This window comes from Nyctereutes procyonoides, unplaced genomic scaffold (assembly GCF_905146905.1).
Source record: "Nyctereutes procyonoides isolate TBG_1078 unplaced genomic scaffold, NYPRO_anot_genome, whole genome shotgun sequence".
NCBI lineage: Eukaryota > Metazoa > Chordata > Mammalia > Carnivora > Canidae > Nyctereutes > Nyctereutes procyonoides.
In genome coordinates, this window is record NW_026575140.1 from 26,922,523 (window position 1) to 26,942,884 (window position 20,362).

A 20,362-nucleotide genomic window follows, 5' to 3' on the forward strand; every position below is an offset into this window, starting at 1 on the left:
CCTTGCTCTTTATCTTCAACATTAGGCAGTGGTGACCCTGCGGAACAGAATACATGATGGGTCAAGTAAACCTTAGTTAAGATTCTTATAAGCAGGATGTTTCACATTAGCTTTAGGAGTGGCCAGAAGCTAAAGAAGTATTTTTAAAGGCCTTTAGACCAAACTTTATTTCTCCTGATCACCTCCTTTTCCAAGAAATTGAGCTTCAGAATCTCTAACCAGTGGTAATAGATGAAGACAACTAATTTGCTTTGTTTTCCAGAAAATGTACTGTAGCTTATGTACTCAATGTGTTGAGGTTTATAGCGTTGTTCAGAGAGACAGACCCAGCCTTCAGGTGAGATATAGGGAAACGGGTGATTGAGAACCTACTAAGTACCTGCAAAACTTTCTCCTTTAAAAAAGAAAAAGATTTATATATTTATTTGAGGCATAGGAGAGAGTGGGAGAGAAAGTGCATACATGAGCATGAGTCGGGAGGAGCAGAGAGAGAGACTCCCAAGCCTACTCTCTGCTGAGCCCACCTTGGGGCTGGATCCCAGGGCCCATAAGATTATGACTCCAGCTGAAATCACAAGTCAGAGGCTCAACCAACTGAGCCACCCAGGTGCCCCACAAAACTTTGCTTTTCTCATGTCATGTGTTGTGTATGGTAAGGTATTTCTCTTACAGAGGCAGTAAAACTAGCTAAAATTATTTTGTTTGAATGACTTACTATGCTGAGAAGTGACATGAATTTCATGAGATGTAATTAAGAGATTAAGAGCCTCCCAGTTTGCTGTTCTTCCAGGAAAGGGAGGTTCAAGAAATTAGGTTATGTGACTGACCTGGTACAATTGTTTTACTGAGGAGCACTGTAACTTTTCTGAACTTTGTGTAAAGTATCAGATTTTTTCCCCTGTTTCAGAATTTGTTTTGAATTTCAAAAGATAGTCAATATTAGAACTTATACAGATAACTTGTAGTCACAGCTACAATTTATTGATTGATGATTAACTGAGAAGATATTTATGTGACAAAAGTATCAGCATTCGGTTTTAGGGAAACTAGAGTTCTGCGGTGGAGATCTAGTAATATGTGGGTTACGATATTGTTGGTGTCTGTGATTGAAAAGACTTAGATATTGGACAGTAAGAATTTCTGAGTCACTGAAGAATATCTCATTACAGTTACCAAATGTTATGTGCTATAGACCTATTCAATTTTGAATCATGAGAATGTGTTAACTCCTTTAGATATAGATTATAGTATCATAACTTAAAAATAAAGAAAGATCTCATTTGTTATCCTTTTCTCATAATACGTAACAATTCAGTGTGGTAATGTGATTGTCTGGATTATTGTCAAAAGGCTTACTGTCTTTGTGCAGTACTGAATGCTTACCTTTCTCAAGGGAATGTTACTCCTGTGTCAGTGATGATACTTTCCTCAAATATTTGTAGTCAAACATAGTGTGGGAAGTGCTGCACATACTGTCGGTGTCGTAAGAGATTCATAGTTAATGACCCTGAGAAGTTCTGCACTTCAGGCAACTTCTGTAACATTACAAAAAGATACTAAATCTGCTGTTTTTTCCCACTTATGGGATTGTTGTGCCCTGTTTCTTCTGATTAACTCCCCAAGAGAAACCAGTTTTGAAGAAACGGGTTTGGGAGTTGTTGCACATTCATCTTGTACCTTCTACTGGATAGTAGAAATCCTTCCTGCTTGAAGTGTGGAAGAGTATGTGAAGGGATCTCACTCCGGGCTTACTTTCAAACAGTGAGTTCTTAAAGTCTTTTGGAGTTGAGCTGAGTAATTTATGAAGGCAGACATTGTTTGGTAAGTCTGAGGACCTTTGTGAAATATGAAAAAGATATGTTCTCTCCTGAAACTTAAATATATTATAAAGAATCTATGAAAACCAAAAGTGCTATGAATGTTTTCTGTGACACTCAGAGCATAACTACTTTGTATGAGGTGTCCCCTTTACTCGGATGGGTAAGTGTTGTGGCCTAGGGTTTGCACATTGCCAGGTTAAGTGGATGTATGGCTCTTTGGTAAGGAGACTGACCTTGACCTCTCAGTGTCCTTCAGATTATTTGTTCTCAGAAGAATGAGATTTTATTGAGAAAATGGATATTATTTAGAATTTGTCACTAGCTAAAGTTAATCTCATGCATGGTCACAAATAGCTCTGTTTTGCCCTGGTTCTTCATCTCTGGAGTTATTTTTATTTTGTCTTCAGGAGCTCAGCCTGAGGAACTTGAAGTTACTTATTGCCCCTGTTACCTCCTGCCTTAGGCCATTTGCAGTTGGCTTTGCCTCAGGCTAGTGAACACCTCCCCTGTGTGTACACACACACACACACACACACTGAATTCCTTTCTTTTTCTCAGTGCCCCCATTTCAGTGTTACTGCCTTTTCTCTCCAAAGTTATACAGGTTTCCTTAATAAACACCATCATAGCATTATGTTTCTTTTCTTCTAGAACTTCTAACTAATAATTTTTCATTTATTTCTGTTATTTAGGATTAATACCTGTCTCCTCCACAAAGGTCCACAAAGGCAGAAAGTCTGCTTTTTATTTATCATTGAATTTCTGGCACCTGTGACAGTAGAGTACACATAGTATGTATTTTTAAATATTTGTTGAATAAATTTCTGAAAACTTTTCAGACATTTATTGATTGATTAATGATGTTAAAGTTAGAATAATGCTTATGGAAGTCTATGTTGAATCATTTATTTGCCGATGAATGATTTAAAAGACTTGTTATAAAAATCAAAACAAAAAACCTTGTGGGGCTCTATTATATATTGTCCCTATGTGTAATCTAACTTCTTTGTTGTCTGTCAACTGTTACTCTACTTTTGAGATGACTGTCATGGTAACAGATTGATATATTACACAACTGTGTTGCAGCCAGCTTTCCCTTATGGGCTTCTTTAGCATAGGATATTGATTTCTTAAGTTTCTGTGGGTGGCATATTAATGTCTTCCCCCTCTTTTTTTCCCCCTTTCCCCCCAGCTTTACTGAGGTGTAACTGACATCTAATGTTGTTGAAGACGTACAATGTAGTGATTTTAAATATGTGCGTATTGCAAAATGATTACCACAATAAGGCTAGTTAACACACCCATCACCACACAACAGTACTATTGCGTGAGTGTGTGTATGTGTGTGTGATGAGAACTTTTAAAATCTACTCCCTTAACAACTTTCAAACATATAGTACAGTATGGTTAACTGCAGTCACCATGCTGCACATAATATCCCCAGAACTTTTTCATCTTATAACTGGAAGTGTGTACCCTTTGATCCCTTCCACCCCATTCCTGCCATTTCCCCCACCTGCCCACTCCCTCACCATGGCAACCACTAATCTGTTCTCTGTTTCAATAAATTTGCTGTTTTTAGATTCCACATATAACTGTCTTTTTTGTCTGTTTCACTTAGCATGATGCCTTCAAGGTTTATCCATGTTGTCAAGATCCCCCACTCCCCCACTCCTTTTTTATGGCCGGATAATATGTATGTATATACATGTTTTCTGTATCCATTCATCCATTTGTGGCCACTTAGGTTGTGAATAATGCTACAGTGAACATACAGGTATAGATATCTCTTCTGGGTAGTCATTTCATTTCCTTTAGCTAAATACCCAGAAGTGGAATAGCTGGACCATATAGTGGTTCTGATTTTAGTTTTTTGAAGAATCTCCAAACCATTGTCTGTAATGAGGAGCTAGCTGTACCCATTTACATTCTTGCCAACAGTGTATTTATTTTTATTTGATAACTATGATTTTTAAAAATTCCTGATCAGGTAAAGCAGTCAAAAAATTAAATTCAAATTATTGAGAGATACTTTTTCATTTTGGCATATCAATTTACTTGCTACTTTGATATGGAAACATGTTATTTAAAAAATGCCTGTTAAGTTTGTTGTGCATTTCTTATATTTTGTCATATCCACTGCTATTTCTGTTTGACTTTCCCATTTACCCTAGGTATATTCCTAGAATAACAGAAATCTTTATCACATACATGGGAGGGGAGGAAATCAAGATTCAGGATTTTCAAATTTGTTACATCTGTGTTCCTTCTGCCTTTATGAAAATAATGTGTTATTTTTCATGAAGATAAATTTTATATATAGAAAACGACTTTTAAGTTTGTGGCTTGTGAAATCTTAGGTGAAATAAAACATTTCCCCCTCTTATTTGCAAATTTCTCCCCTTTATTAGGAATTGGGAACTTGAACTGAAAAAAGACCTAGAAGCTAGAACTGGGTATATATTGAATATTGAAGTGTTAATTTCCTTTGATGCAAATGGAATTTAAGCTGGAAAAAATCTAAACAAAATAAAACCTAGGAATCTGGTTTGAATGAGAATGGAATGTATATATTTTTGAACAACTACCGAAATTTAGACTATTAATTGAGCATAATATTGAGTAGACACAAAAAAATTATAATATTGTATGTTTCCAGGCCAGTCTTTGGTCTTTCGAAGACAAGTGGTAGTTAGCCTGGCAGGCACTGGTGTCTGGAATGAGGCACGAAGACGTTCAAGGGCCTGGTCATGTTCCCTTTCATGGTGACACTGCCAGTTACACGGGTTTGTTCCCATTGTGGGAGTTTATCTTACTTTGTACTTATCTGTGTTACGTATTATACCTCAATGAAAAGTTTTCTTAAAAAGTTAAAACATGCAACTATTTTCCTAATGGATAATTTCCCTTTGATTCAAGTTCCTAGTTAAAAAGGGAAGAGAGTTGTTCCCAGTGTTTTAACAAATGGCATGCCTGAACATTTAGCTACTGATTGTTCACTGAGGGGCTGCTCTCTGACCTGGTAAGAGCCTGACCTTGGTTTCAAAATCTTCATTCTCTGAATAATTGAAAGCTTATCTACAGCAATCATTAAGACAAACATTAGAAATAAAAGCAAAAATAAAATAAAATTCTGCCATTTGGTGTTTTAGTACATAAATTTTTGGAGAAAATACAACTGCATTTGATCTGTAACTTTTTATCTGCTCTCTTGTACTTGTAGAAGAATTTTAGGTAGACATGGCATGCAAATGAAGATGTTTCTTGTGGCGTTCTTATTTTGGGTTGAGGCACAAGTTTTGCTGATGATTGCATGAATATTTTTTGTGTAATAAGAAACATAAGATCTGGATAAAGGAACCTTTATGCCCAGCTTGAATGAAAGTGGTTTGACATGTGTTAAAAGTTTGTTTGCACTCAATAAACCTAATATTAACCTACTTAATGCCTTTCAGTGGATCCCTTGTTGTCAGTAGTATTAAGTCCAAAATCTTCATTGGCATGCCAGACTCAGCTGTGATTGCATGTCTGCCTAATCATCTTTAGGCCTTTTATTTGGGAGGAGGAAGTTCAGTGAGGCAGTGTGTGCCTTTCCTAGGGCTTCCATAACAAAGTACCACAGACTGAGTAGCTTAAACAACAGAAATATATTGTTTTGTAATTTTGGAGGCTAGAACCTCAAGATCAAGGAGTCAACAGGGTCATGCTCCTCCTGAAGGAGAGGAAAGTATCTGTTTCTTCAGGCCTTTCTGAGCTTCTGGTAGTTCCTTGACCTTTGCTAGCACACCAGCAGTCTTCATATGGCACTCCATGTCTGCCTGTCCCTGACCCTGTCCCGGTGTCTACCCACATTTCTCCTTTGTATCAGGATACCAGTCATGGTGGATTAGAGTCCTCACCCTGCTGCATACATATGGCATTAGGATCCACCTCATTGTAACTCATTATATCTTCATTGACCCTTTTTTCTTAGAAGGTCACATTCTGAGGTATTGGGGGTTAGGACTTCACATCTGAATTTTGGGGGATAGAATTCAGTCCATAACAGGTGGGAAGAGTTTTTGTTGCTACCTAGACTCGAGTTTGAGTGAGTACATCCAGATCTCTTAGTTTGGTGTCCTTAGAGCAGTTGTGAAAATGTATTTGTTGTTTTTAATCACATTCTAGTGTGCTTTTAGTTGTAGATTATATTTTCTTTTTCCTGTTTCTATTGAAATTTTATTTCATCTTTTTCTGAGCCTCAAGAAGCAACTGCCTTTTAGTGAATATTAGGAAGTTAGCAAATTCTGCATATAAAAGAATTTTTTTAGCACATTAAAAGTTATTACTTTATCTCTGTAGAAGGAACAAGAGAAACTTTCTTCCTACGTTGCTATAACAAAGAAATGGAGAATGATGGAAATTTTGATACTAATCAGTTGTATCTTTTTTTCATAAGGAAAGGGTCATTAAATATAGTGAAACATGTACTCTAGATACTTGCTGCTCCAAGTGTTGGCCATAGATTGGCACCCCACAAGAGTTGATTTAGAAACGCAGACTTTCAGGTTCCACACCAGATCTGCTGAATCAGAGTTTTTGTTTTCATAAGATTCCCAGGTGTTTTATTATATTTTTTAAAAATATTTTATTTATTTATTCATGAGACACACACACACACACACACACACACAGAGAGAGAGAGAGAGAGAGAGAGAGAGAGAGAGAGAGAGAGAGAGAGGCAGAGATACAGGCAGAGGGAAAAGCAGGCCCCGTGCAGGGAGCCTGATGTGGGACTCAATCCCCAGGACTCCAGAATCACGCCCTGGGCCAAAGGCAGACACTCAACCACTAAGCCACCCAGGCGTCCCTCCTTGTTTTTTTCAAGTTAATGTACCTTCAAATTAATGTATGAATAGAAAATGAGTGCATTGCCTTAAGGGCTGAGAGACCAGTGTCCCGCCACACCTGTCACTTATTTATGGCAGGATAGAGTTTAGGCAGATCCAGAAACAAACAAACAAAAGGTGGGGAGAGGGAGGAAGATAAGCTTTCATGGCTTGAGATTTTGATGTGAAATAAAGCACATGTGGTTCAGGAGGAACGGAGCAGCTGACTAGTCATTTAGGAATGATTTGGATATTGTAAAGTGCTTGATTGCAGAGGGACTATGAAGTTGGGTGAAAGCAGACACGTGAGGGAGTGAGGAAGCTGTAACCATGGATAATTAACTACCATATTTAAGGCATCTGCTGTTTCCAGCACTAGGCTTACTTTATGTGTGTTGTTGCTGGTCCTTTAAAAAGTCTCTGTACAGCCTAGTCATTGTTTCCCTGTTACACAGATAAGGAGAGGAATGCACAGAGACCAGTGTCATATAGCTAGTTTGTAAGGTGGCATGGGCCTGTGACAAAATCGTTCAAGCCCAGAATAGATGGACATTTGCATAAAATACTGAAGATAATGCCAAAAACACACCTTTGGAAAGAAAGAGATAGGCCCATTTCTTGGAAAATGCAAATGATATAATTACTTTGCTTTATTTCTTTGTTTTTTTCCCTGCTCCTAAAATTAGTTAACATATTGCCTGCTTTTGGAAATTATTTCTCACTTATACACACACATACACACAAAGAATGATTGTTAAAAAGATAAATGTATAACAATTATGGGAAGTAAGCTGAGCCAGGATGGTAAATTGTTCCAGAATATTTAGGCTAATGCTGATTTCTGGATTGGAACCCTTAACTCAGCAACTGAAAGAGAAATACATAGTTTTTGTGATTTAATAAAAGTGAGCTTATTAGATTTAAGTTTTTTGAATGCAAAGCTGGATAATGTTGGTTATGTCATACACAAAAATAATTTGTTGGTAGGGTGACCCACAAATTGGGTGGAAACCTCCCTGGAATGAGGGCAGTTCTTATTTTGGGTCACTGACCATTCTTCTTGGTGCTACCACTGGGGTGGTGCCCTTAAGCATTTTTCTGTCCTTGCTGTCACTCAGTTTGAGGCACATTCACAGTAGAGTAAGTTCAGTTGGTCAAGCATGTCTTAGATTTAAAAAAAAAAAAAAAAAAAAGAAACCTTGATTTATTGCTCTCCCCTAACCCTGTACATGGTGGGGCTCAAAGTAATTCTCTACAGTGAAATCAGGGAGCTTTCTATAGGGGAAGCAGATGAAAGCCAGCCAGAAAAATGAACCCTATTCACTGTGCCACTTATCAGTAGACTCTTACACTAGCACAGATTCAGGGAGAACTTGTCATAGCATATGGCTGTTTATAGTTGGTTTTGCTGTGGGTGTGATAGGTAAATAGAGGAATGATGTCAATGGAATATATAATTTGTGCTGGCTCATGTGCAGTTATTTCCAGGCAAGAGGAGTATGAATAGAGGGGCATAGATTATAACATAATTATATATATTTATATAATATATATAGTAGGATTATATTTTAGCAGAAAAGGAAAAGATGGGTGAGAATTTAAAGCTTTAATTTGACTGTTGTCCTTGTATGAGCCCTTTCATCTCTAATAAAGTGAAATAATGAGCACCCACCTGCAGCCTAGGGATCTCTCCCTAGAGAGGTACACTCTGCCTCACCCACTCTAACTCTGGCAGGTGGCCTTGCCTGTTTTGCTCACCTTCACAGGAGCCCCATGTTAATCTGTATTGTTGTTTTGGCGCCTTCAAGCCAGTGCCTGTTGTTTTTTGTTTTTGTTTTTTGTTTTAGAGTGAGAGAGACAGAGGGAGGAGAGAAAGAATCTTAAGCAGACTCCATGCTCAGTGCAGAGCCCAGTGCGAGGCTTGATCTCACAACCCTGAGATCATGACCTGAGCCAAAACCAAGAGTCAGCTCTTGACTGACTGAGACACCTGGCGCGCCCCTCCCCTCCCCCCGCCTTTATGTATTTTTAGTATTCCCTATAGCAGCCTTGAGCCACTCTGGGGTGCCTCCTTGGGCAATCTTCTTTCTTGATATATAATTATTGATTAAAGGGAATGTAGTAATCTGATTTTTGAGCTGTATAATTTTTGAAGAATCTGCCCCTTTTCCTGTATTTTATATAAGCCCTTTAATCTTTAGGAGCATTTTCTGCAGAACTAGAAGTTTTCCCAGCAACATAACAGTATTACAGAAGTTATCTACTTGAGAAACCCTGAATCAGAATGTATTGTAAAACTGTGTACTCCAAAAGAAACAAGAATGTTTCATGTGTGGCCATTTAAAAAAATCACCCTTGATAATGGCAAGAACATATTAAATGGTAATTCTTTGAAACCATTTTTATGAGCAATGAATCATCAAATTCAGGAATGTAGCTTTCTGGCAATCTGCTCCTCTCTGTTTTCTGGGTCCCACATTCTAGGCACTTCATTGTTGGTTCCCCCAAATACTTACTAACATAGGCAGGAATAGTGACTGCAGATTTGAGTGTTCACCCTGTGTTTCTTGGGCAGCCTCTCCGGAATGGCATTGTCTTAGCTGTGCCTCCTTTAGGATATGGGTATTGAACACATGTACAGAGCAGCTGATCTGAGGACTTTTTAGGAAGAGACTTTTAAGGCTGATATTTATGTGTAGAAAAAACTATACACACACATACATACACACAAATACATATACAAAAAAGTTGGCTGTATTCAATTTGTTAAAGTTAAATTCAGTTTGTTAAAGTTAAAAATTAAATGATACTGCTTTACTTTAAAAAAGTTCAATTTACTTACCTCAACCCTTTGTAAATTAAACGAATTTTAATAACTTTTGAGGCCTTTTGGAATTATAATTGGTCTTATTGATAAAGTAGTTAATATCTTCAGCATTTAGACTTACTTATTAAATAATTTAATATTTGATTTCTATTCTTAAGGAATCTATTAACAACGTATTCTCAAGTATTTAACTATTCTTATAAGTGAAGTAAATTAGACCTATAAATGAAGTGAAACTAAAGAGTTGCCTTAGATATTTCAGTGCTGGGCATAAACTGATTTAGGTTTCAATCCTGACTGTGTGTTTGAGTCCATTTCATACAGAAACAGTCCAGCGCAGTCCAGCTAGTTCTACCCCTGAGGATGGGTGGAGGTGACAAGAACAACCTCTGTGCTTTTGTTTCTTCTTCATGTGGCCTAGGGTACCCACCTCAAGGGCTGTACTAGCGATTAAGTGAGTGTACATGCAGACTTGTTGGGCTTCTTTAGAAGGCTAGCCTTATAATAAAGTCCTAGGTAAGTGTTACTTTTCAAAATTGGTTTATTGTTGTAAGTCAAGTTCTTTTAACTATAAAAAGAACAAAAATATCTCACATATCCTGTTTTCTTTATTAACCCAGAACATGTTCATTAAGGTATTGATTTTCTTAAATCTTTCTTAATTCGAAATCTTCACAGGGATATAGGGTACATATCAATTTAAGGAGGTAATTCCTACTCTGATTAATTTGGATTACTTTTTAATCACAAGCTTTTCAACCTTTCAACTTTTTCAGATATGTACACCTACTAAAGGAATATAGAAATAGTCACTAAGTTTCCAGACTTTGTTCTCAAACATCTCTGCCAATGTTAATGTGGCTCCTGTTGAATACAGGCTCTGGCTGTTGAGAACCTCATTCTGGTGGGTCACTCATTGGGCATTCCTGGTTATGTGTATCTGTATGTCTGAACCTGAATTGGACTTCCCTCTAGCTATGATTTGAGTTTGCCATAGTTGATAGCTTTAGATGGTATTGGTTACCAAGTTAAGTTATTACTTTTTGAGACGACCCTTTCTAGAGTATATTCTGAACATAGAAAGGTGCTCTTTTTTTTGGGTCACAGTAGAGCCTGCATCTATCTATCTAATTTAAAACATGAAGTTTAAAAAAAAAAAGTGGGATGCAAGGTTATCAAGAGCCCCTTCATACTCAACATGTTGATAAAAAGACTTAGAAGCCCACTATTTTTTTTTTTTTAATTGCTGGTATGTAGCTTGGCTTGTTAATAGCCTCTTCTCAGATAACAGAGAGCAAGCTTACCTGTTCCATTTTGAGATAACGTGGTTATCCTCTCTGTCAAGTTCCGAATATGGTTTTCACACAGGATGGTACAAGAATAACAATAAAGGAAGAATGAACAGTAAAGAAGACCAAACTGGATGAGAAGAATAAATCATCTAAATTAGATGGCAAATGGATTTCATCTCTTTTCCCAAGTGATTGAGGCTGAATGTAGTACATTTATAGAAGGAGTGCTCTGATCAGTAGACTGTTTTTCTTGGGTGCAGGTGCCATACCTGATCTAGATTCACAAGTGATCTAACTTGTTAGCCCAGATGAAGTACATGACAAGGAACCTGGGTTTGTGATACTAGAGGTACTCTACTGTTTTTGTGAAGGTATTGGCTAAAAGGTTTATTTTGTATGTTTCAGGCTAGTATACTCGATACTAAACTATAGAAAAACCCTCAGCATTTTATAAACAATAATGTTCCTGAGCAAATGTGTCATTTTCAAATGAAAGCCCTTTTATATTGTAATCTTCTGTGATAGAAAGTTTACATTATCCTTTGAGCTGCTTTACTTACTTTACTTACTTACGGAGCATTTGTAGGGCAGTGGTCAGTAAACTTTTACTTTTTTTTTTTTTTTTAAGATTTTATTTATTCATGAGAGAGACAGAGAGGGGCAGAGAAGCAGGCTCTCTGCGGGGAGCCCAAGGTGGGACTTGATCCTGGGACTCTGGGATCTCACCCTGAGCCGAAGGCAGACACTCAAACCTGAGCCACCCAGGCATCCCAGTAAATTTGCTGTAAAGGACCAGAAAGTAAATATTTTCAGCTTTGTTGTAGGTGACTGAGTCTTTGTTGTAACAACTCAGTTCTGAACTTGTGTCATGAGAGCGGTGATATATAAAAGAATGGGCATGGCTGTGATCCAATAAAACTTTATCTGTAGATACTGAAGTTTGAATTTTACATTATTTTCACATATCAAGAAATATTCCTATCCTCCCCCCATTAAAATATGTAAAAAAATGTTCCTTGCTTTGTGGGTGATGGACAGCAATTCTGTCAAGTAAGTGGGTGACCGTACAAAACAGGCATTGGGTCAGATTTGATCACTTGTAGTCTGTGGTGCCAGTCTTGTGCTTTGTGAGTTGCCTGCCTCAACCTCCAATTCTTCCTGTTCTAATAATCCTTAAAATTCTTTTACTACTTAGTATTTTGTACTACCTTTAAAAATGTAATTTGCTTTATCTGTTCAGTTAAATTAAAAATAATTTTCACCTGTTTGTATTGTTGAAACTTGTTGATATTAAGTTGTAGTTTTTCCTGCTTTCCATCAAACGCTACAAGACATAGAAAGATGCCTTATGAGTAAAGTTCTTGTGGCGATCTCGACCCTGTCCTCCCGCATTAATTCAGTATAAATTCTTCTCAATAAACATTCTACTCAATTTGCTGGTAGATGGGATGCCTGGCTGGCTCAATTGATAGAGCATGCATCTCTTGACCTTGAGGTCATAAGTTCAAGCCCTACATTGAATGCAGACGATTACTTAAAAAAAAATCTTAAAAAAATAAAGCTTGCCAATGGAGAAGATATCCCTGTGAAGTAGTTGCTTATCCCAAATGATGCCACTTTGAAGCCCTGTGTGTTTATTTCTGTTCTTTTTGAGTGTATGTACATCTCCTCTACATAGAAACTGAATGAGGAAAGAAAGTAAATTAATTAACATGTCACCATTATAAACTGGCACAAGTCTTTAATATTTTCAGAGACGTTATCACCTTACAGTTGTGTGATATGTTTTGGGTGTCTTATTTGTTGGATGGTTATAAAAGCAAGCTAGCAACCTTCCAGAGATCTTCTCTGTTCAGCACAGAACCTGGAGGAATTGGATTAACACCACAGTGTAGGCAAGATACAGCAGAGGTTCTTTTGTTTGGTTCTCCAAGCTGGATACTAAAATCAACCCGATGGACCATGACGAATAGGGTCCCAATCACAGTGGAAAAGATTTATATTTACCTAGAGTCTAATTGGACTGAGATTTTCTGCAGTTAGGTTAAAATCCTTGGCCCTTTAACTTGGTGAGTGAGCATTTGAACTCCTAAGCTCTGGAGGTTTAGCTTTTGCTGGCTCAATTAATTGTTAAATGTTCCCTTTATTATAAGTATACATCGATGCCTTGCTTTGTAGTGGCTGAGGAAATTGCTGAAGGAGTTGTTTAATCTGTTATACTCTATCAGTTTTGTAAAGCTCTTTTTAAAAGGAAACAATTTTGATTTGAAGTGGCATGGTGGTATTTGAGTTGGAGAGTATCCTTGAAATTGAAATGCAGGAATTTGGCTCTGTTCTTGACAGGGATTGGCTTGTAGTTGATGCTGACCCATGTGTTTGTCATCTTTCCAGATGCTGCCTTCTGTTTATTCTGACAGCTTCACCAGCTGAGAAAACCAGACTTTCCAAGATTAAAATACTGTCTGTGAATTTATTTTATTTTTTTATTTTTTCATTGTGAATTTAAAGATGGAACAGGGTTTTATGGTTGTTGAATTAAAAAAATGTATGTATATAAGAATGATTTCCTTTTGTAAAACATTTAAATACTATAGAATACTTGTGTAAATGAATTTTGCTTTGAAGATATTTGAATACTGCAAACACTATCAGAAGTAAAAATAGCTTTTCTACTCCTATGAAGGAGTACGTTTGTGTTAGCACAAATTTTGTAATAGATTTTTAAGTACCATGAGATAGATGGTAGCAGTTAAGTAAGTTACTTGGTCCTTTTAAGTTAATGCTTAAAATGCCTGGGAATGGATAGACTTCTAAAAGTCACTTTACCAAGTGTATTACTTTTCATACATGATGAACCTTTATCATCATGTATGCATTAAATATATCCATTACCTTTAAATCTTTTTCATTATTTCATGATTAAATATGTGTTTTAAACGAATTAGGCAGCATACTGTGTGTTACATATGAAAGAAATTCTGCATTTGTTCACTCATTTAACCCCTGAATTTATTTTCTCACTTATATTCCTAAATTTTCTTATTTGGTTGCCTTTATAAGGAATGCCTCTTCAGTGATGTCCACTGTGATAATTAGTAAATGTGTAAACTGAAATATAAAAGGCAAAGATAGAGTTGTTATATATTCCTTCTGAAGGCTGTAGGCATTGTTCTGGCTTTCTTTGTGTGCGGGGCAGATATTGATGCTTGAGAGATGGCATGTTAGTGGCTCACTTTAAACTGATCAATAGAGATATAGTAAAAAGAAATGTTGGGGTGGTTGATTATAGCTTTTAGTTCTTTTAAAAAGGGAAATAGAGTGAGTTTATAATATAGATTTTTAATATTATTTCAGTATGTTACTTTTCATTATTCTCAGCTTTTTCATTAACATTTTAATTTGTGCTCCATTAGTAAAGCTGTATGTAACTGTAGGCTCTAAGGCAGGCTGTTATTATTTTTAGGTGGCATTTGGTTTTCATGCTTGTCCTGTCATTCTCTTATGCTGGTATTGTAAAACATAGGTACCTTGCATACAATTACCAGATTGAGGAAATGTTAACAGTACTTTGTGTTATTAGACCTTTTTTTTTTCTTTAGTAGACTGAAGAGAAATGTCAAAAACACACCTCACCTGTTATGCTGTGTTTTTATATTGTTGGGAACAATAAAAACCTAAAAAGTAGTGTTTTAATTACAATTCCATAGTGCAAAAATACACCTAAATTTTGAGGTTATATTTGAGAATTAACTGTAGCAGCATTCAGACTGGGGGTGAGATTGTGCTTCTTATTTACAGGGGATTTTATGCTTCACATTTCAGGCTAGACAATGGACACCTGATTTCCAGTTTGTGCTCTTTCTACTGGCTAGAAGGCATTTTGAGGGAGAAAAATCCTGGGCTGTCTTTCAGGCTCATGAACTAGAATGCTTTTGAAGTTTGCAACTATCGAAAAAGTAGATAGATATTTGGCATCATGGAGTTGCAGTGCTTTTGGCATTCCCGTCTTGATTGGTGGAGGCTACTTGTTTGTAGAAACCAGCAGTTTTGTCATCTGTTTTACTTCTGTTACCTCCCCAGCTCCTAGGATGCTCACTGCTGTGGCATCTGGTAGAGCTACACGTGGATCTCAAACTCCCTTTTCAGTGTTGTTTCTGTACACCAGAGGTGGTCCCGTTCTGTCTTCTCTCCTCTGAATTCACCTGTTACCTTTTGCCTTTGCCCTGTGAATGCATTTATAAAATTCTTACCTTATTCTTATCTTCCCCCTCTATTTCTCCTCCTGCACTTATTCTTTTTTGATGAGCAAATAATACATTTTCAGGGAAGAAAATTGAAATGTTCAGATAAACGACAATTAAAAATCTCAAAACCATGAGTCTAATATTAATATTTTGTTGTATGATCACTTTCCTTAGCAAACACATGTGAGGTTATGATAGATACTTTTGAGGTTAACGTGTCCTGAGTTTATTGCCATGCCAGTAATTACAAATCTGAGTCATTATTGTTGCTAACTGTACCATTAATACTGGCATTATAAACCTAGAAGAGTCTATGGTCAACCCAGGGGACTGTGAATATAATTCAGGAGACTGTGAACTTGAGTGGGTAAAAATTGTATTGTTATTTTCACTACTTCGTTACATTTCAAATGACATTTAGCATTCAGTCATGCTTTAGTTATGAAGATAGGCAGTAAACTGTGGTGATATTGATAGTACCTGTGACACCAGTATGAACCCACAGATATTCCCATATCACATAAAACAGAGAAAAACATCTGAAAATAATGTTTATGTTCATCACTACTTTGAAATTATGGAGGTTATTAAGGGAATAACCTTTAGTAAATTTTATTATTTAACGAGTCACTAAAGAAGTACATATATTACAAATGTTTTTTCTCATACTGTGATAAATATTATAGTACATGTTTTTTTTTTTTTGTGTGTGTGTGTGTGTGTGAATTTACAAAAAAAAATGCTTTTGAAAAGTTAATGTATAGGTTACTAAAGGTGTCTGTGGCCTGAAAAACATCAGGTATACCTGTGTTAATGGATAGATACCATCGTGTGACTAGTTGTATATTGTTGAGTTTTAGGTTCTTTCCAAATATATTTCTTTATGAACAACAATGGTGAACATTGATTTATTCATTTCTGCTGACTCTCCTTAGGACTAGAATTAACGGAGTTTTACCTTTTAGGGTATGTCTGGACATCCAAAGATTTTTTGTGTACTGCTATTGTAATTCTTTCCAATTAACCCTGATGTACCATGGGATTTTGGCCTCTACAGGTGACTGAATTTGTGGTTTTGAAACTGGAGAAGTGTTTGCTAGGTAGAGCAGGAGACTCTACACCTTTGAATAGTAAATCTTCACTTCAGAGAATGGATCAGACGCATTTGTGTGCTCTGTTTTTTATCCACTGTTATGACATGGAAAGGAGGATATAAAGTTGTGACATTAGAGAGAATGTCTTCTTTCTAGTATGAAGTAAAATACGGATTAGATTCTGAGAATTTAGTGCAGTATGAATTCTGGTCAGCTTTCACTTTTTTTTATCACTTCATAAATGATAAAACATTCCAGAAAATTTGGTTATCAATGGTCCCTGTATTTTTGTTAGAGGAACAGCCACATATCGTCTCTCAAGTCCTCAAATCAAACCCACATGGAAGTGGAGAAGAAAGGGAGAGCCTCTGGTGCCAGTGGACACCATCAAATTGCCCTGTACACAACGTGCCAGACAATTTGCAGGAGAAGTTGCTGTCCCTTATTCTTACTTGTGCAGCCTTCGGATGGAGTCACAGTAGAAACTTGAATTAGCTGTGAAGTCTCTTTAGGGAGGCAGCTGTGGATTTGTTCTGCCTTATTTTATCTGCCTCTAGGAATTGATTCTTAATCCTACTGGAGGGTAGTATATGCTCTCTATTCAAGCTGTTTTAGTCATTCTGAGTCAAGAGCACTGTGTTGTATGCTTTTATAGGCTTGTTAGGGGTTATTTGTTCCTTTCTAGCTTTTCCTATTAAAAACAAAAATGAATGTTTTCCCCACCTCATTGTTCTGGAATGTCACTTTGTTCATGAATGTAGTTTAAAGATTTTGCCCCATTTAAAAAATTGTTTATTTTAAAAGACTTTATTTAGTTATTCATGAGCGACCAAGAGAGGCAGAGACATAGGTAGAGGGAGAAGCAGGCTCCCTGCGGGGAACCTGATGTGGGACTCCATCCCAGGAGTCCAGGATCACGACCTGAGCAAAAGGCAGACGCTCAACCACTGAGCCATCCAGGTGCCCCTTTTTAAAAAATAATTTAAAGATGTTTGTGTGTAATGGCCAGAAATCCTAAATTGTGAATAGTAAATTCTTGATCTGGTTCTTTAGCTACAGTGACAGGTTTTGTTACTCTGGCATGTGTGGCTTCCATTCCCATTGTTATTTTTTTATCTATTTCATGCTCCACCTCCAGCCAGTAAGTACATTTGCTGTTAGGCTTTACTGGAAGGATAAAGAGAATAGGGCCTCCTCTGTTCAGAAATCAGTTTGCAGAAGTTGAAATACTGTAGTTCTGTTTATATCCCCTGACCAGAGTTTAGTCATATATAAAACCAACTATGAGGGAAGTTGAGAAATGGGGTCTTTATTCTAAGGGGCCATAGGCCCTGCTAGACATACGATGTTCAGTTATTAAGGAAGAAGGGGAGAATGAATGTTATGCTCAGCTGGCAGTCTGCACAGAGACTAAAACACAAGTACAACTAAAATTATTGCAGACATTTGTTATTTGTTTCCATATCTGGCTCTGATATTAGAATGGTGAACTTGTCAAGGGAAGGACAATATTTTTATTCATCTGAGTGTCTCTGACACTAGCTGGTATGTAGCTGGTGCCCAGTAAGTCTGTGTGTGAATGTTTTAGGACTTTATGATTCTGTTTCTTGTAGAATATATTTATCTTCATTTTTATTTAGCTTTAATATAATCTTGACAGGATTTGCCTGTTACTACTTCAGTTAAAATGGGGAAGTCTAATTTTTTCCTCTAAGTTCTGATTCATTTCATCTCAGCAGATGTTCAAAACATGATTTTTACAAGGTACAAATTACAAAAAGCAAAAGTCTCATTAAGAGTTATATTGGCCCAGAGCAGCTGCACTCATTTTTTGAAGTGTGTTGTGTATAGTTTCGGGTAGAAAGCATCCAGAGCATCTTATGGCTCAAACAATAAACTAAATCTCTCATCTCATTTTGGGAATCAAGAGGCATTTAGATATTTTAAATACTGCTTCCCTTGCGTAGATCTTTGCTAATTTTGATAATAAAAGTGACAGGTGGTGGATGGCAGATTACCAGACAAGATCTCACCTACTCCCCCCTACCCCCCCAATAGAAGACTTTTTAGCCTGAGAATGATGTAGATGTTCTATAGCAAAATCAGCACATGTAGAATCCTAAGGAGATAGATCATTGGAAATCATTAGATAGGTGCAATTTTGTCCCCCAAATGACATTTTATAATTCACAGTGGGCTGAAGATCTGTAATGAAAATTTGAGATCTTAATATTTATTCAGTCACATGAAATTGACTAGAAGTTTTAAATTATTCTTAAAATCTCTTTAGTCGGGATCCCTGGGTGGCGCAGCGGTTTGGCGCCTGTCTTTGGCCCGGGGCGCGATCCTGGAGACCCGGGATCGAATCCCACATCGGGCTCCCGGTGCATGGAGCCTGCTTCTCCCTCTGCCTGTGTCTCTGCCCCCCCCCCCCCCTCTCTCTGTGACTATCATAAGTAAATAAAAAAAAAATAAAAAAAAATCTCTTTAGTCTTTGATTTTAAAATAAGCACCTGACCAAACAACAGTAACAACAACAAAAACCCAAATTAAAACAGTAATGATTTAGGGTGAGAGGGAAGAGGTACGGATACAATAAGAGAGTCAGGAAATAGGTCTTATTTGCCCTTAGAAGTTTATATAAATCATGTAAACTATACAAATTGTATAAAGCAGATAATTAAGTTTAAGGCCTGGAACAGTCTTTGAATAAGCTAGTAGAATTTAATGGGGTATGTTAGATAGTCAGCAATAGTATTAGTGGCACATTGATGAGCTGGTAACATAAGAACACAATCCTCTGTATCTATAACTTTGTGCAAGGCATTTTTTGGAGGTGAGGTTAGGGCAAGATACATAAGTAGACAGGATTCTAGTCCTTGATCCTTCATTTTATAGGGAGAAATTACACTTATTTGAGCAATGTCATCTGTTAGTAATAGGAAGTGAGTGGACCAGTGCTAACTGAAGAGGACGGACTAAGTTGGTGATACTGGGGAAGACTTAAAGGACCATGAAGACCTTGATTTGGGTCCTGGAGTTTGGGCAAAATTGCAGTAGGACTAGGTAGAGGTAGAGCATCTCGGTTAGGGGCAATAGCATGAGGAATTTCATGGAAAGGGGCATGATATGGGTATAGAAGATTCAGGGCCCAGTTGAGTAGATGTAAATAGCACGCTGAAAAAGGGAATGAAAAGGGTAGCTTGCAAAAAAGTAATGGAAAACTTCTCTTTTGTGTTAATTGCAATATATCAGTCTATGACTCATGGTTATAGTTTTGGGGCAGCAAATTCTGGATGCTTGCCTTATTCTTATTTGGGTCTTGATTTGATAAGTTTCTTTTAAGGTGCCTTTTTGCATGCCTGTTTCTCCTTGAAGCATCTCTCACACAGCTGTGTGGATGCTTAGGTGAAAGACTAATCACTCAAGAAGAGAAATCACTCATGGGATTGTTGTGTTGTCTGGTAAATAAAACTCAGAGGTAAATTTCTGTTAAACAGAGTATCAGTCTCAGAAGCAATTCAGTACAGTATTTAATAATATGTGTCATGTATCTTGTTTGTATATCTAAATCCATATGGTAAGTTTAGCCTACTTTTAATAAATCTCAATGTTGACATTGTGATTTATTTGAAATACATAAGAACATTGTCTAATAGTAAAAAATATGTAAAGCAGGAAATTTTAATCTTCAGTTTTGCTAGCTAAAAAAAAAATCCATATTAATTGAACATATATCTGTTCAGACTGACAACTAAGCTTTCATTTTCCCAGCCTTCAGTTATGCTTAAGTCCTAATTCTTTCTGAAAAGTTCGTAATAAATATTTGAAGGGGTAGAACTATTCTATGAGTATATACATTAGTCTTACAAGAAAGGCTTACAAGATATAGATGCCTATAAAGTACAAAAAAATAATTGGTGTGGGAAATTCTGTAGCTTGGTGCTTGAACTGTGGAACGGTTGTTTTTACAAAATTGAGAACTGCAGACTACAATTAACTGTCATTAATTTCTGTGAATAGAAATATGTTCCATTTACTGTACAATCAGGAGCCAGGCTTGAATGAGTTTAAATAGATGAAATCTAAATTATCCTGACAGTCCATTAAACACTAGCTGAAAACCCGTAAAGAAAATGGATTCACTATGATACCAGTTTATAATAAAATCATTTGCCAAATAAGAATTATAGCCCAGGCATTGTGAATTCTCTTGT

At 36.8% G+C, this 20,362-nt stretch overlaps 1 protein-coding gene across 5 annotated transcripts in view; it reads left to right on the forward strand.

The window, feature by feature from the left end:
* The window catches only part of RERE (arginine-glutamic acid dipeptide repeats), a 412,302-nt gene that overhangs the window by 154,132 nt on the left and 237,808 nt on the right, over positions 1–20,362 (forward strand). The window lies entirely within an intron of this gene.